Below are 12,947 nucleotides of genomic sequence, written 5' to 3'. Positions count from 1 at the left end.
AATTGAATGGAGGACATTAAAATATCTTGAGTATCTGCAAACTGTTTATTATCTTGTTGCATCCTATCTCTTTCTTCAGCAAGTTTCTTGTTCACTGAGAGGAAGTAGTTTATGTTTACTTACTAAATGTGTAGGTGCCAGTCTTATTTACTGCTCATCACTTAAAATGTATACTGAATTGTTAATCTTGGACTTCCAAAATCCGCCAACTTCCAGAGCTGCCAAATATTGCACAGAGACTGAGCATATTTGCACAACTAACTCTAGACTAATTGGAATTGATTTCTTAAAGCATAGGTGTGAGAATAAGATTGGTGTTATGAACTCTTCCTCCAATATGGAAAGAAGTAAATGTTAAAAAAAAAAAAAAAATATATATATATATATGCAGTTGGTACATACTACATGCACTACATTATTATAATAGTGTGTGTATATTTAAAACCCTTTCTGGAAAAATAACTGTTCTGGTTGATGGATTTTTTAAAAGATTACAACTACAGTCTTAAGTCTGTGGCTATGTATGAAGGATATGCTTTTTATTCTGGTGTTGGCCCCTAAGAAATGCTGGTAAAAGTACTGTTTCTTCCTGGTCTTTCTGGATTTCTAAACAGCTGCTAGTATTCTATACTAGAATAATTCCTGTTCCTGTCAAAACTGTACTGGAGTTTGACGGTAGGATAGAAACGTACTGGAGTTTGACTTTAGGATAGAAACACACTGGACTCCTCATACAAGTCAAGTGATTGCTATAAAATATTGACCATCAACCCAGATAAGTATTTTTGTTTGATTTTATTATTATTTTTTTCTTCTCTACGATTGTTAGTAGTTTCTCAAATAACTTTTTTTCAAGCTCTCATCTCTAGTATACCACAGCAAGTAAGATCAGTTTGGATGGAGATAGAGTATGCTTATTTTCCAAGAAGCACTGTTTGATATAAATACAAGAAGCAATTTTTTCTTTTCTACTTGCTCTGCTGGATGAACTCCTCAAAACAGCCTGTGCCTTGGGATCACTGGTTGACTTCTAAATACTGTAATTAAGGGCAATTGGCCTAAAACAAATGGGGCAGGAGACAACAGCAGGCAACAAGATTGCTATTGGTACTGTAGCACTGGGAGGGGTTTTCAGTAAACAGGATGTCAAGTCAGTTCTCAAATTCTGTGACAGAGACTGGGGAATGAAAAAGTGTTCGGAGGTGCCTGAGTTGGCTGTGGACACTCTGATGTGTGAATAGAAGCACTTGGGGAGCTGATAAAATCAATGGCACTGTTGCCGACTTGTGTAACTTCATTGCAAGTCTCATCACAAAGAACACTTTCAGAACTTAAGTAAAAGTTAAGAGTTCTGTATTCCTATGGTGCTTTTTAAAAGATTACTGATTGCTTTTTATACTGGGGAGAGGCTTGTAATACTGAATGTTCACAGAGCAGTGACCTGATGTGGGTACTGTTTACACATGGAAAAAAAAATGTCACAAAACATGTTTAAGGACATAATAATTAAGGACATTCTTAATGTGGAAGACGGGATGTTTGCAAGCATGTTTCATTGGGCGGAAATACCAATATATCTTGAACAAGAAAAAAGTGAATTTTTTCTCATCATACTGACTTCCTCATCATGCAGTACAAGCAACAGAGTCCTGCTAATATCTCTGCCTCTGTGCTTCTGCAGAAAGTGATGTTCTCCTCCATCCTGATGCTCCAAGATAGATGTGATGGAAGGCAAAGGAGGGTAGATCTTACTGAGGAGCAGGGCTATACCAGCTCTGTTCCAGGAGGTCTCCAAAGGCATGCTTGAATTGCTTGTGAGAAGTGACAGCTTGAAACAGTGACAGCTGGAAACAAGAGCAAAAGTGGAGAGAGAAGGGAATAAAAACATTTAAAGCACTGTCTCTAGCTTCTGTGAAACAGAATATGTTTTTCTGCAACAGATCCTTCTCAGGCCAAACTAAATTGTACTTGATGTTCAAATTATACTTAGATGAGCTTACTCTTCCTGTCAGAAGTTTTCAGTGCATCTTAGCAAGCTCTGTTTTTCTCTTGCTATACACTAACTTGACCATCAGGGGCACCAGATGAGTGGATGCTAATGCAGAGCTGCTGCTGTGCATGCCTCCATGAGTTGTGCTCTGCTGCTCCCTGACAGGACCGTGCTTCGGCCTGTCCCAGTGGAATGAGTTGCTGGTATGGGTGTTTCTGACGAGGAAAGTGAATAGAGTTTGTTAGCCAAATGCTTCCATGAGGGTGCCAAAAAGTGACTCAACCTGTGAATAACAGAAGGTTGTAGTCTATGCAGCTGAAATCCCTGCCTCTGTTTCTTTCTTGCCTGCTAAGAATAGTCTTGGCTAATGCAGAGGGGCATGCCAGTCACTCATGTGACAGCCGCAAGCAGTCAATCATGAGACTGGAAATGCCTAGAAAGGCACTGGGCCTACTCAGGCTGTACTAAATAAGCATGAGGAGACAGCAGAAGAGGGAGAGCAGTTCTCAATAGACTCTGCTGAATGGTGGCCTTGCTGAAAGCCTCTGAGGTGACAGTTTCACAAAAGCAGTTCTGTTTTGCCCTTCATCAGGCTGATTGTCCAAACTGCGGGCTGCAGTAACAGGGAACTGAAGCCTTAACAGGAGGCTGGCGCCTGCTTCTGGCAGTTCAGCTGGCAACAGAAACACCACAGGATTACCCCCTCTGTGATAGGCCTCAGAAATGCTGTGGCTCTGCTTCAGAGCCAGCTCATCCATGTGGGGCAATAGGCCCTTGTGCCGGCAGAGCAGAGTTGCCACAGTGGTGCTGCCACCAGCAGGTGTGTGCTGACAGAGAACAAATTAAGTTTGTATGCCAGAAATAACATTTTCTTCCAGGAACAGTTGCCTACAAGACAGTTACACTGGTAGCTAAATCCATAGTCAGGTTCATGCTTGGCTATCACTGCTATGTACAAACACACCTGAGCTAAATTCAAAGCTGTGCTAGCTTGCATGGTTGATGGGTGGTCTGTAACTCATGTTGTTTTCATTGGGGATTTTCAGCATGGATGTGCACTCTATCATCTGATCGCTATTGATTTGCCCTTGCTTTTCCACTTACTATTTGTATGCACAGATCTCTCCACTGGTTTTCCCACAGCATGGGGGAGCTGACAAGGCACCACAGACTGGCCCAGTTCACTGCAGGGCAAGTAAAGTCACAGCATCTTCCCTGTTAGCGTGTGCTATGGTGAATGAGTTAGTTGTGAGATTACAGCAGCCTGAACTTACTTCTGGCTACTTAACTGCAGTTACTCACATCCAGCCTGGGTGTTCAAAGACCAATGCGAATTAATCCCACGTTAATGGACGTTATTACACCAGATGCAGTAAACCCTAAGTAAACTGGTTCAGCTCTTTGACTCAGTCTTAAGAAATCCCCCAGATAAGAGTAAATGCATGTATTTATTTTTAATATCTTTCTTCATTTCCTCTGTTGGGAGTAGTATGCTGGTCCCCAGCCTCCAGATTTGTAAGATGTGGGAACTTAAACCTGGCTGGATCTGGGAGTAGTGGGCAGCTGGGATGCAGGTCCCTGTTATCCCAAACTGCTGTCTCATGATGGAAACTTTGTGAGAGTTTCTCCTGGGACAGCTAGGCAAGATGCTGGCTTAGAAAGGAGGGGCTCTGTTACCGCCTTGATAAGAAAGGGAGGGAGAGTAATGGGAGTGTGCTGATGGGTGAGTAATCTCATCACTGTGTTTCTGAGGGCATTTATCAGAAGCAGGATAAAGGTAGTTTGGGTTCTTTACCTGACTGCATTGACTTTATTAAACATTTAATGTTGAGTAAGATGCAGTGTTCTTGAAACATTTTCTCCTTTTTAGGTCACTAAGAGATTTAGTTTTGTCTAAGGATTTCTATACACTAATATGCCCAAAAGAAGGAAAGGAAGAGCTCAAGTTAACTTGGATTCGCACCTGTATTTTATCAATTCTTTTTTCTTTTTTGTTCCCCTCAACCACAGAAGTCTTAAAAAGCTTGCAGTGCTTTACCCACCTTCTAGTAGTGATCATCTCTGTGGTTTTGTCTTGCCGTATCTCTGCTAGGCAGGAACAAGCTTGTCAGCTTGTTACAAACACAGGCAGGGTAACTGAGAACTAGCACCCTTTTTAGATAGGGAAACCTGAGCTGTGCTGTGGTCTCTGCTAGACTGAAGATCACGTCTGGCACAAGCACTATATGCTGCAACATCCTTTTTGCTTCTTGAATACAAGCCAGGGGTGAAAGACCTTTGAAAAGCCTTTTTTACCTGCCAGAAGTGATTAATGGCGAGCAGCCGGGCGGCAGCTCAGAACAACAGCTGGAGTGCCAGCATCCTGCCAAAACAAGTCCACTTGTGTGCTCAGACTACTGAGCACTGTTTTTTGTCGCTTGGACATCACTATCCTGCTCTGAAGATTTCAAAGCACATTTGAAATTCATCCTCCTGTGAAAATGAAAGCGCAGAAGTAGTACTAGGCAAGCCAAAAATTGCAATGGACTTAGACAAGCATATTATACTGCATCTGGCTTCTCAGACAGCTTATTTAATACAGCTTGAATATCTTCAAATTGTAGTCACTGATATATAAATTCCCTGAGCAGTAAGAAATCAAGACTGTGGTCAAAGAAAATATGTGCTCCTGGTAAAACTGATTGCTTGTGCCTGCAAAGAACTGCTGAGTAAAACTACAAGGAAAAAAAAAAAAGGCAACGTGTACATAATTATTCTTGGTCGCATCTAGAAATCTATATAAGCCAGCTCACAAAAACTGTAAGAGCTGCTAGCAGTGCTAATTGTAGTTGTGTGGAGAAGGCAAGGCTGTATGTTCATTGGCATATTGTATAATGCAGAGAACAGGTGGTGATGCTAAGAGGGAGATGCATCGGAAATTATCCACGACACCACTTCACACAGCTTTAACTGAAGTCCCTGTTAGAAGAAAGTCACCAAGCATTTTGAAAATGGTGCTGGAAGATTGGAGAGAATATGTACCTTTTGTGGGAATGACCACTGCTCATCTGGGATTCCCCTGGACGGGGTTAAGCTGTACATGATGCAATCTGTGCCACATTTGGCACTTTGTGCATCTAGTCTTAGGCTGCAGTACTGAGCAAGGTAATGGTGAGGAGTGCACCAGTCCAGCAAGTCACTGAATCAGTCAGACTGTGTATGGGGATATGTAGGCTGAAACTGCAGTTTTATTAATGCAAGAGTATCTTAAAGATTTTTATGTAGGTGTTTCGTTTTACTGTTTCTGGGTGATTCTTCAGTGATGATATAACTCTGGATGACAATGTCATCAGGCTGAGGCATGTTAGGCTGCTGCTGGCTGCTTGGTGGGGCTGCTTCCTGTAGTCCTACAGAACAGAAATCTACATGCAAGCAGCTTGCAACTGTTGCCTTTGATTTTGTAAATTCTTTTATAGTGTAGTTTATAATAAATGTTATGATTGTCTCCTGATCTCATTTAATCTTTCTCCTATGAATATCTCATCTTTGTGGATGAATCTAACATGTGGAAGGATGTCTTTTAGGTACATGATGGTGTAGTTGTACTAGAAACACAGGATTGTAAACACCAACCATTAGATTTCCTGCTTGGTTACATCCCTGTTACTGCTGCTATTTGTGACCTTGGTACAGCATAATCTTTTTTTTTTTTTTTTTTTTTTAATCCCTAGAGGAATTAGCATACCCCATTTGTAGGCATGTATCTAGATTATTTTAATCACTAGCTTTTTGTTTCGTTCAGAAAAAAAGCTTTACATTTTATTCCTATTACCAGGGGAAATAGAAACAGACTGTCTCTATAATTATTCAGGGTTGGTTGAATCTCCAAGCCCGCCCGCAAGAAGAATAACAGTGTTGAGGTAAAATAAGATAAATTTTCTTAATCCTTTCCACATGGATACCTGTGGTGGGATAACTTAAAGCAGTTTGGCATTACTTGACTGTGAACAGTGGATATATGGGAAGACAGTTTCATTAGAGGCAGAATGGAAAGGAAAGGTTATGGCTTGGTAAAATTCTGAAATGTTCCATCAAATATCTAGTAACAGAGGCATCAAAAAGATTTCTTCTGAATTTCATAGGTCCTGTCAGACAGAAGAGTTGGATCCCTTGGAGTTCTCTGTGAAACAGAAGCTTGGCTGTAGTGGAAGACTGAGGCCCTCCAGCCCCTGTGTCCCGCAGCTGGCCTTACTCATCTGTTGATGTTCACCTTAATAATACATTTGTACACAATCAGTACAAAGCAGTACAGTTTAAAACATGTTCCAATAATTTTCTAAAAGGTGGGAAGTTATTTCATTAAAAATATTCATCTTGTTTCAAGACTAATTTTTAATACTTGCATGAACTTACAATATGTAGCATACAGTTACTTTTTAATCAAAACACAGCTGGAAATGTGGAGTTTAAATGTGTGTAAAATACTATATTTTAATAAATTTTCAACAATGTTTTATAAACAAGGCTCAGAATGCCATAAACATGAAAACAACATGAAGTGTTGTCATCTCTGTCATCAATTATAGGAAATTAATTATTTGTTAAACAGATTTGTTAAACAGATCTGTTTAACATTATTTGTTAAACAGATGAATTTCCTTTTCTCCTGATTTTCACAGTCTGTTCTGAAACACCTCTGTTTTCTAAGAGGCATAATAATACCAATAATAAATTATCACCTTTATTTTCTATTAGGAATGGGAAAACTTATCTATAAACGTTAATTTAGATCTTTATGATAGAAAACACAATGGGCCTACAATGGAGACTTCTGTTGAATCCAAGGACTTCATCCAGGATGTCCTATTTAAGCCTTCATTTTCTGGTTTAAGGGAGGGGGAGGAATAGAATTGAAAGAAGACATATGTGTAAGGTGTGAAGCAGCATTTCGGCTAGTTCTTTCAGGTACACACTACACTCTGGAAGAAAGGCACTTAACGTAATTTAACCTGCCGCGATGAAATAATCTTAACTGGAGAGGCCCTTCTACCTTGTGGAGTCTCACTTTTCATTGGCATGTATATTTGCACACAAAGATTAGAAAAAGAATAAAATACGGCTTTTTTTCAGTCAAAATAACTTTTTCCATTAAGAATTAAGAAAGTGAAATAAATCTGCAACAACACTACATTAAATTCATTGTTAAATTGCACACTATGTTCAGTTTGGTTTTTAGGCAATGACATCTAATCAGCTACAGTTTTAAAGGCAAGTTTCTAGCGTTTTTATATAGTGTTCCAGGAAGACGTTTCTGATGCCAAAATCTAGTTTTAACGTAGAAATCCTCATTTCCAATGAATCACATACATCTTCAGAACCAGGGAATGATGGCTGGCTGCTGTCAGAATGCCTTACTTTTATTTAATTTTATATCCTTTCCATCTGAAGCTTTTCACTTCAGTCACAAGAGCTTGTCCAATACAGTTTTGGCTGGGCTGTTTGTAATGCCTAAGAACTAATGATGGTTAGTTAACTTACATACACTTAAATGCAATTTTTATTATGAAGATTTTTGACATTTCCCACTTCAGCTAACAGCTAGGTACACATTACCTTCTTCATGTAAATTCATTTGCCAGCTTTTCTAACACAAGAAAAAGAATATCTCGATAGTCTTTGACCAATGTTCAGGCTCAGTTTTTATTGTTCGTCTTCAGAAGACAACCAAAAGACACTTTTAAAGAAGAAAGATGCTTTTAAAATGTGCATTGATGAATTATGTGAACAATTGACCAGTTATTTCTACAAATTTCTCAAGGCTCCTTGGATTTCTATTCCTCACCTAACAAATCTTCTATAGATTTGTTAGAAAAATAAAACCAAGATTTATTAAAACACAAGGGGAATCTAATCCATATAGATGCAGAAGAATTCTTACACATTTTGTATATTATAGACAGTCAGTATGGTTGGAACCTTCTCTAAATCACCTTTTAGCATGAAGCAGAAAGGTAGTAGTACAGGAAATGCAACAACGAATATTGTTTAACAGGATTTCCCTAGGGCTAGAATTACCTTTTTCATTTCAAAGTAATCTGTCTTTATCATCTAGCTTTAAAATAGTATTAACCACACATGGCTCCAAAAACATACTAACTTTCTATGTGCTTTTAAAATAAATTGTTAATGATTAGTATCATCCAGACACGATCTGTGTTGTAGTTCTTCATTATATTCTATTTCTTAAGGTTATATTTTCTGCTTGAATCACAAGAGTTATGCAGAAGCCTTTCCTCATGGGTCTAGAATCAGCCTTTTAGAAAACTTATCTCTACATGACAAAAATGGAGCATAGGATCACTTCTCTCTCTGAAAAGACTCTTTCCTTATGATGACTCCTTATATCAATGAACCACACGTTATTTCTCTACATACATACGCCCTAGCTAGTCTCTTAATGTTTATTACTTCCTTAATCTGTTGCAGGGTTAATTGAACTGCTGGCCTGTATCTTGCTGTGAATATCCATCAAGTGATGGAGGTCTGTTTGGTTTGTAGTCCTTGGTGACATTATTTTTAAGAAATACGTATTTTGTGGATCATTACTTGCAGGGCTTTGTAACTCCTCTGAAGATTTATATTTGGTTCTGGCTGTAATTGACACCAACGAAGCAAGTGACATTGAATTTTTCCACAATCTGCACCAGTGAGCCCATCTACAAACACATACAGTCCATCTTCCCCAGCACAGGCTTTTTAAATCTCAGCATCACAATCCATCTGCAAGTCAACCATTTTCACCAACGACTTCTCATTCTTCTTAGTTTTGTATCATGTGATATACCTGGTTAATAGAAGATGAAAGCATTCTGAAACAAAGTTAATGGCCACATGGACAACAACATTATAGTCATTAAAATAGTTCTTGATAGTTTCCTAGATAGATACATTCTACTTAGGCTAGTTTTGAATTCACATTCATATACAAGCACCCATATTTCTCTCTGCTTGTCCCTCAAAATACAGATTTGCAAGAGCTTCCCCTGGCAAGCAGTGCCAGACAAAGTTTTCTCTTCAAAACACAGTGCAAGCAAAGATTTTTAAAAGCCTGATTTCTAAGAATTTGCTAACTCTCTTCCAAGGGTATGAAGTAGCTAAACCTAGACACATTTTCATCCCAGACAGGAAGAAAAGGGGACAGCTAAGAAGCTGTTTTATTTCAGATAGTGCACGATCTTGGTTATTTGGTTATTTGGCCACATTTATAATAGCTCTCTTGTCACCTCTGAATGTGGAGGACCCTTGTGTAGATTTTTAAGAAACATCTTATCTGTCTTTCTCCTACATGCTCTGTTAGTTTTATACCTGGGTGTGCAAGTATTTCAATGTGACATTAAAAAGTTGCAGTTATGTAATGGCTGGAAAGCAGGACACATCTTTTTTTTCAAAATTCACTTTCTGTTGGGTTTTACAAAAGAGGTCAATATCATTATTCAAATTAATGGAATTAATTGATGTAGGTAAATCTGCAGTAAACCTCAGATCTCTTCATTCTTGTCAACAGACACCTTTGCCTTTGTTCCTGTCACATTTCATTGTCCCTTTGTATTAGTGCTCAGATGGGTGAGTTTTACTAGACAGCAGAGGCCCATCTTTCCATGGACTAAAATACCTGTTTCAACATTAAAAAAAAAAAAAAAAGAAAAAAAGAAAAAAGAAATGTCTCAATTAAATCATTATCAGAACTAGTTCAGTTGGGTAAACAGCATTTTTACCTTATAAAGCACTGAACATTTTAAAACTTTTGAAAAAGCATTTAGGCTAACAAATTTCAAGACTGAGAAAATAAAAAGGAGTCAGCTGAAGTGTATATAACTAAAATATGACATTTTACTGGGGGTTGTTAGGCAAAACTAATCATAAGAACCAGTATCATCAGCTCTGCTGCACTGATACCAGCACTGAGCAACCAGCAACTAGCTAGAGTGTGACCATACATATCTGTAGTTAAATTTATGTTAAAGAGGAAAAATCTGCCATGGAGTGAGAATACATCACCCCTGCAGGGTTGAAGAAAGACTGAGGTCCCACAGAATGGCCCTTTCCCCAGTCCTCCTGCCTCACTAAGGCAGAGGGGACAGTGGCATTCGTCCTCCAGGAGCCAGAGCACATCCAGGTCCACGGCTACCCCTTCCTCGAAGTCCAAGGCCTTTTGGGGCAGCAGCTCGGGTTGCAGCAGCCAGGCTGTGGAACACCACCTGCTATGCTCATACCACTGCTGCTGACAGGCCCCCTAGAAAGAGAGGTGACCTGAGGAAAAGATGTGTCCTCAGAGAGAATTTCATTGAGGTGCAGGCTGGCATGACAGTAAATACTTCAATAAATAGTAAGATTTCTTAGTATTACTAGTAGTCCCTCCAAAATCAAACAGCCAGCAAGTGCTGTTGCTGTCGAGGTGCCTTCAGGTTTGAGGATGCACACTGAGAGCAGTTTACAGCCAAGACTATCATCACTAAAATTACTATGATAAAAAACATAAAGTGACTATCACAAAAAGGACAGCCTGTAAATAATGTGTAATATCAGGGAAGCATATCTCTTTTCTTAGGGTAGAATTTGCCTGGGGATAAACTGCTGTCAAGCCCCCTTCCTTAACACTTTCTGAATAAAGCAGTGCACTGTAGTAGGCCTGCACTGTTCTGCATCCACCTCCAGGTGCTCAACACCTTTCCTCAACCATGGTACAGCTGTCCCTTGTTTCTCCCCACCATCAGGGTGGTATTTACAGAATTTAGGCTTCACCTTTGCTTCATTGCTTCACCATTGCTTCAGCAAGAAGGAAGGAACGCCACAAAAACATTGTTCAGCTTCCTGCGCGCTTGTGTCCCTCACTGGGTCATGCCTTACAATGAGACAAGCTATCAGTTTCATGCAGGCAAATGAGTTGTTTTCACCTACACAAATCAAATCTTGGGGGCCTGTTGATCTGTGGCATAATTTCTTAGACAAAATATATATATATATATTAAAAAAATTGAATTTTCTGGGGCATATAATTCTCATCCAGCATGTTACAGAAAACTTGAGGTGATTGAAATAGTGATCTAGCGGTATCCTGGCTTCTGTCAGGAATAGCGTAGCCAGAAGGACCAAGGAGGCAATCGTCTCCTTGTATTCTGCTCTGGTGAGGCTGCACTTTGAGTACTGTGTCCAGTTTTGGGCTCCTCAATATAAGAAGGACATAGAGGCCCTGGAGCATGTCCAGAGAATGGCCACAAAGCTGGTGAAGGGCCTGGAACACAAGTCCTGTGAGGAGCAGCAGCGGGAACTGGGGTTGTTTAGTTAAAGAGGAGGCTCAGAGCAAGCCTTACTGCTCTCTACAGCTACCTGAAAAGAAGTGGTGGGGAGCTGGGGGTTGATCTCTTCTCACAGATAACTAGCAATAGGACTAGAGGGAATGGCCTCAAGTTGTGTCAGGGGGCGTTTATGTTGGAAATTAGGAGACATTTCTTCTCAGAAAGAGTAATCAGACACTGGAACAGGCTGCCCAGGGAAGTGGTGGAGTCACTGTCCCTGAGGGTGTTCAAGGAAAGGTTGGACGTGGCGCTTAGGAACATGGTTTAGTGGGTGACATTGGCAGTAGGGCGATGGTTGGACCAGATGATCTTGGAGGTGTTTTCCAACCTTACTGATTCTATGATTCTATGCATGCAGTGCTGGACATGTGACAAATCTCCCCTTCTCCTGGTCTGTACTTTGGTATTTACAGAGATGCCATTTGCTTCCAGCTGCAGGTCTTCACCTGGCAGGTACACGAATTGAAGCAATCATGTGTGCGCATGTTTATGTGTGCATGCATGCACTACTGTTTGCAGGATTGGAGCACAAGATGGTAAAGATAATCCATTATTTTTTAGGCATCTGTTGTTTGCTTACAATCTGCCATAGGCTCCAATGTTTGTTGATTTTGTCTTTAATTTATGGCAATGTAACAAAATAAATGAGATGATTTATGAAAAATTATTATCTTGGATTAGGTTAAGCTTCAGTGCTTTACACATGCTGATACTGAAGGTGTTCCACAGAAGAAGCTCTTGCTCTTCAGGTCATAGAATTAGTTCTGGTGTAATTTTACTCACATGAATATTTTTGCAGCATATGTATTTTCCACATCAAAAATAGCCTGGCCTAAGTCTTTAAAAAAGATGCTATAGTCTACTTTCCTTTTTCTCTCTCTCTTATTTTATTTTATTTTATTTTATTTTATTTTATTTTATTTTATTTTATTTTATTTTATTTTATTTTATTTTATTTATCTAGTTAGGAGCATTATCCAGCATATAAATCAAACCTCAATCAAAGTTAATTAGCAAATTAGCTCTAACTGTCCAGCTGTTAATAGCATGTGGTAATAGGGTGTAGACCTACAAAAAGCAATAATCTTTCATTATATACAGATGGTTTGTATGGCTTAGTTTAATGGCATATGACAGATATGGTCTAAATATAGGATTGATAGCCAGGAATCTCGATGCTTCTGTCCTCTCTTTGATTCCAGTCTTCTCTGTTGGTATAAAACGGAGAAAAACACCCAAGGAAAACATGAGATGGGGGTCATGGAACAGAAACCTTGAGCAGAAATTAAAAGGAGAAACATCAATAACAGCAGAAATGAGTAGTCAGTCTCGTATTTACAGCAGGTGAGAACTGTTCTGCCAATCACTCAAATCATGTGCCAATTGCTCCACATAAGTCATTTAAGGGTACTGGGCATCTCTTGTTGACTTTCTCAATGTGTTTTTCAAGAATTATTGTGTTTTGCTTACAGATCATCATCTGATTGTTTAATTGCCCCTCCCTTTCCAGGTGGTGTTTCCCCCAAAGGAGAGAAGTCTATTAATTTACTCATTTTAGAGCTTCAGGAAATCTGATGGTTTGAGATCTAGCAGGTAGTAGAAGTTAATTTTATTAAAAAGTT

Source organism: Anas acuta, chromosome 7 (genome assembly GCF_963932015.1).
Source record: "Anas acuta chromosome 7, bAnaAcu1.1, whole genome shotgun sequence".
Classification (NCBI taxonomy): Eukaryota; Metazoa; Chordata; class Aves; order Anseriformes; family Anatidae; genus Anas; species Anas acuta.
The sequence above is the reverse complement of the archived record's forward strand: the minus strand, read 5'-3'. Positions refer to the sequence as shown.